The sequence below is a fragment of the Pongo abelii genome, chromosome 9 (genome assembly GCF_028885655.2).
Source record: "Pongo abelii isolate AG06213 chromosome 9, NHGRI_mPonAbe1-v2.0_pri, whole genome shotgun sequence".
NCBI lineage: Eukaryota > Metazoa > Chordata > Mammalia > Primates > Hominidae > Pongo > Pongo abelii.
Window position 1 is genome coordinate 125,771,871 of NC_071994.2, and position 5,145 is coordinate 125,777,015.

The 5,145-nt window shown below is 41.2% G+C and overlaps 1 non-coding gene across 1 annotated transcript; it reads left to right on the forward strand.

The window, feature by feature from the left end:
* Positions 1–2,998: 2,998 nt before the first annotated feature.
* TRNAK-UUU (transfer RNA lysine (anticodon UUU)) lies at positions 2,999–3,071 on the forward strand. Its single transcript has one exon. It is a non-coding gene; the product is annotated as a tRNA-Lys (tRNA).
* Positions 3,072–5,145: the final 2,074 nt, after the last annotated feature.

Genomic DNA, 5,145 nt, shown 5'->3' on the forward strand with positions numbered 1-5,145 from the left:
AACTTTTCTGTCTAGCTAAAGGATTGTAAACACACCAATCAGCACTCTGTGTCTAGCTAAAGGTTTGTAAATGCACCAATCAGTGCTCTGTGTCTAGCTAATCTGGTGGGGACTTGGAGAACTTTTGTGTCTAGCTAAAGGATTGTAAACACACCATTCAGCACTCTGTGTCTAGCTAAAGTATTGTAAATGCACCATTCAGCACTCTGTGTCTGGCTAAAGGATTGTAAATCCACCAATCAGTGCTCTAATCTAGAGGGGACTTGGAGAACTTTTGTGTCTAGCTAAAGGATTGTGAACGCACCATTCAGCACTCTGTGTCTAGCTAAGGGATTGATCGTAAACTCACCAATCAGCGCTCTGGGTCTAGCTAATCTAGTGGGGACTTGGAGAACTTTTGTGTCTAGCTAAAGGATTGTAAATGCACCAATCAGCACTCTGTGTCTAGCTAAAGGATTGTAAACACACCAGTCAGCACTCTGTCAAAATGGACCAATCAGCTCTCTGTAAAATGGACCAATCAGCAGAATGTGGGTGGGGCCAGATAAGGGAATAAAAGCAGGCCACACGAGCCAGCAGCCACAACGTGCTCGGTCCTGTTCCACGCTGTGGAAGGTTTGTTCTTTTGCTCTTAGCAATAAATCTTGCTGCTGCTCACTCTTTGGGTCTGCATTGCCTTTATGAGCTGTAACACTCACCGCAAAGGTCTGCAGCTTCACTGCTGAAGCCAGCGAGACCATGAGCCCACCAGAAGGAAGAAACTCCAGACACATCTGAACATCTGAAGGAACAAACTCCGGACACACCATCTTTAAGAACTGTGACACTCACTGCGAGGGTCCGCAGCTTCATTCTTGAAGTCAGCAAGACCAAGAACTCACCAATTCCAGACACAGGAGGATCACCTGAGGTCAGGAGTTCGAGACCAGCCTGGCCAACATGGTGAAACTCCGTCTCTACTAAAAATACAAAAATTAGCCGAGAGTGGTGGCACATGTCTGTAATGCTAGCTACTCAGGAGGCTGAGGCAGGAGAATCACTTGAAACCAGGAGCTGGAGGTTGCAGTGAGCCGAGACTGTGCCACTGCACTTTAACCTGGGTGACAGAGCGAGACTCCATCTCAAAAAAAAAAAAAAACTAGTAGAAGAAAACATAGGAGAAATACTCATGACATTAAACTGGGCAATCTGTTTTCATGATTTTTTAGATAAGACCTCAAAAGCAGAAGGATCGAAAGCAAAAATAAATGGAATCACATCAAGCTAAAAAGCAAGCAAAGAAAACAACAGAGGGAAAAGACAACCTATAAAATGGGAGAAAATATTTGCATACTATACATCTTACATGGGGTTAATATCTGGAATAGATAACTCAAAGGCAAAATAATCATCATCATGCAATTTAAACATGGGCAAAATGGCTGGGCTCACACCTGTAATCCCAGCACTTTGGGAGGCAAGACAGTTGAATCACTGGAGCCCAGGAGCTCAAGACCAGCCTGGGCAACATAGTGAAATCCCGTCGCTACAAAAATTAGTCAGGCATGGTGTAGATGCCTATACTCCCAACTACTTGGGGGGCTCAGGTGGGAGAATCGCTTGAACCCAGGAGGTCTAGGCTACAGCGAGTCATGTTCTTGCCACTGCTTCCCAGCATAGGCAACAGAGTGAGACTCTGGCTCAAAAAAAGGCAAATGGGTAAAAATCTTTAATAGATATTTTTTCAACAGAAAACATACAGATGGCTAACAGACATATGGAAAAATGCTTAACATCATTAATTAGGGAAATGTAAATCAAAACTACAATGAGATATCACCTCACTCCATTTCAAATGGCTATTTTCAAAAAGACCAAATTATTGTTGAGGATGTGGAGAAAAAAGAACCATTACAGCCATTTTGGAAAATAATGTGGACGTTCTACCAAAAATTAAAAATAGAACTACCATATGATCCAGCAATCCCACTATATATATAGATATATAGTTTTTTTGGGGTTTTTTTGGTTTTGTTTTTTTTTAGATAGAGTCTCACTCTGTTGCCCAGACTGGAGTGCAGTAGCGCAATCTCGGCTCACTGCAACCTCGGCCTCCCGGGTTCAAGCCATTCTCTTGCCTCAGCCTCCCGAGTAGCTGGGATTACAGGCATGCGTCACCATGCCCGGCTAATTTTTGTATTTTTAGTAGAAACGGGGTTTCACCATATTGGTCAGGCTGGTCTTGAACTCCTGACCTCATGATCCGCCTGCTTCAGCCTCCCAAAGCGCTGGGATTACAGGCATGAGCTGTCGCTCCCGGCCTACTAGGTATGAAATGAAATCAGTACGTTGAAAAGTTAACTGTACTTTCATGTTTATTGCAGCATTATTTACAATAGCCAAGATATAGAATCAAGCTAAGGGTTCAATAACGGATGAATGGTTAAAGAAAATGTGGTATATGGCAAGGCGTGGTGGCTCATGCCTGTAATCCCAGCACTTTGGGAGGCTGAGGCAGCCGGATCACCTGAGATCAGGAGTTCGAGATCAGGATGCCCAACATGGATAAACCCCGTCTCTACTAAAAATATAAAATTAGCCGGGCGTGATGGCACATGCCTGTAATCCCAGCTACTCAGGCGGCTGAGGCAGGAGAATCGCTTGAACCCAGGCGATGGAGGTTGCGGTGAGCCGAGATCATGCCATGGCATCCCAGCCTGGGCAATAAGAGCGAAACTCTGTCTCAAAAACAAAGAAAAAGAAAATGTGGTATACATACACAGTGGAATACTATTCAGCCATAAAAGGGAATGGAATCCTGTCATTTGCAACAACATGGATGAACCTGGAGGGCATTATGTTAACTGAAATAAGCCAAACACAGAAAGACAAATACAGCACGATCTCACTCACGGGAATCCAGAGAGTTGATCTCATAGAAGTAGTGAGTACAACAGTGGCCACCAGCGGCAGGGAGGGTAGGAGAAATGGAGAATAGGGAGAAACTAAGAAATGGGCAGCCCGGGTAGCTCAGTCGGTAGAGCATCAGACTTTTAATCTGAGGGTCCAGGGTTCAAGTCCCTGTTCGGGCAGCAATATTCATTTTAAGGCCTGGAGATGAGCAGAGGTTGCACTTAGCTGGTATCACACCATTGCACTCCAGCTTAAGCAAAAAGAGTGAAACTCCGTCTTAAAAATAAATAAATAAAATAAAATAAATTAGAGGCAAACGGAGGTTGCAGTTAGCTGAGATCATGCCATTGCACTCCAGCTTAGGCAAAAAGAGTGAAACTCCTTAAAAAAAAAAAAGAAGTTGGTCAATGGGTACAAAGTTACAATTAGAATACGTTTTGGTGTTCTATTGCACAGCAGGGTAATGATATGATCACATATTTTGGGGTTCTGTTGCACAGTAGGGTAACAGTATGGTCAACAATAAAGTATTATATAACAAACTACCTAGAAAAAAGGATTTTGAATGTTCCCAACACAAACAAATGATAAATGTTTCAAGTGATGCATATGCTAATTACCCTGATTTGATTATTATGTGATATATATGTATCAAATCATCACATTTCTCATAAATATGTACAATTATTATGTGTTTCATTAAAAACCTAAAATAATTTTAAAATTAAAATAAATTAAAATGTTTAAATTAAACGTTTAAAAAGAAAACTAACTAGAAAAGTTCATATACAGAACACATGGCATTTAACAGTTAATCAATACATTTTAAAAATTTTAGATTTGGGAGTACACGTGCATGTTTGTTACATGAGTATATTACATGATGCTGAGGTTTGGGCTTCTAATGATTCCATCACCCAAGTAGCTTTTCAATCCTTACTCTCTCCCTCCCCCTTTTTGGAATCTCAGAATTTGAAATCTATTATTCCCATCTTTATGTTTGTGTGTATCCAGTCAATACATTTTTAATTAAAGTAATTAAAGATTACATTTGTTTAGAGGTTTATGTCACATAAGTTAGGATTTCTTCAGAATGATAATTCTCAAATTTTATTGTGCAGCAGAATTACCTAGAGAGTTTGTTAAAACAAATAGAGAAACAGGCCGAGCACAGTGGCTCACTCCTGTAGTCTCAGCACTTTGGGAGGCCAAGGTGGGCAGATCACCTGGGGTCAGGAGTTCAAGACCAGCCTGGCCAACATGGTGAAACCCTTCTCTACAAAAATTACCCGGGCGTGGTGGCACGTGCCTGTAGTCCCAGCTACTTGGGAGGCTGAGGCAGGAGAATTGCTTGAACCTGGGAGCCAGAGGTTGCAGTGAGTTGAGATCGTGCCACTGCACTCCAACCTGGGCAACAGAGAGAGACCCCATCTCAGAAAAAAGAAAAATTGGAGAAACCCCCAGAGTTTCTAACTTTGCATTTTTTCCAAGTTCTCAGGTGGTGCTGATGCTATGGGTACAGGGACCACACTTCGAGAACTCCAGAAGAAAAGAGAAAAAGATATGAATAATTGTATAGATTTATAGAGAGGCTGATATGATAAACAGTACTTTGCCATAGTACTAGTGATAGAACTTTGTGATACAGTATAATTTTTTGGAACAAATTTAATTTCCTGATTCAATTTAGTATCAGTCCTTTGGATTTAGGTTTCCCGAGCACCTAAAAAAAAAAACACAAGAAATCTAGAAGGGTGCTGGTTGACACTTTTTCAACCACATAACTTTCAAAATAAAAATAAAGCCCTATGTTATTCCATAGTATTCTGATATTTATAAATGTTTTAAAATGTGTTATTCCATATGCTGCTAATAATCACCTGGGAGGTAGGCAGGGTAAGCATTTGTATCTGAATTTTATAGGGGGAAGACCTGAAGTGTATGGGAATCAAATAATTTGTGCAAAGACACACAGCTAGTAAGTAACAGAGCCAGAACACAGACCTGAGACCTCTGATTCCTCAGCCTGGGCTGTTTCCACTGAACCCCACTGACTTTAATGAGATAGTATTAAATTATATCTCTTCATTTCTGTACAATGTATCCCTTGTTTTAAGTCATTGCTCCATCTTGTTTTGAGTCTGATTGAAGACTTGTTTTAAGTCTTTTTTTTTTTTTTTTTTTTTTGAGACCAAGTTTCGCTCTCGTTGCTCAGGCTGGAGTGCAGTGGCACCATCTCGACTCACCGCAACC